Genomic DNA, 518 nt, shown 5'->3' on the forward strand with positions numbered 1-518 from the left:
CTACGAAGCTACAGTAATCAAGATAGTATGGTATTGGCACAAAAACAGACATATAGATCAATGGAACAGGATAGAAAGCCCAGAGGTAAACCCACGCACCTATGGTCAACTAATCCATGACAAAGGAGTCTAGGATATACAATGGAGAAAAGATAGTCTCTTCGATAAGTAGTGCTGGGAAAACTGGACAGCTACATGTAAAAGAATGAAATTAGAACACTCCCTAACAGCATACACAAAAACAAACTCAAAATGGATTAAAGACCTAAACGTAAGGCCAGACACTATCAAACTCTGAGAGGAAAGCATAGGCAGAACACTCTATGACATAAATCACAGCAAGATATTTTTTGATCCACCTCCTAGAGTAATGGAAATAAAAACAAAAATAAACAAATGGGACCTAATGAAACTTAAAAGTTTTTGCACAGCAAAGGAAACCCTAAACAAGACGAAAAGACAACCCTCAGAATGGGAGAAAATATTTGCAAACGAATCAATGGACAAAGGATTAATCT

This window comes from Physeter macrocephalus, chromosome 21, assembly GCF_002837175.3.
Source record: "Physeter macrocephalus isolate SW-GA chromosome 21, ASM283717v5, whole genome shotgun sequence".
Taxonomy (NCBI): Eukaryota; Metazoa; Chordata; class Mammalia; order Artiodactyla; family Physeteridae; genus Physeter; species Physeter macrocephalus.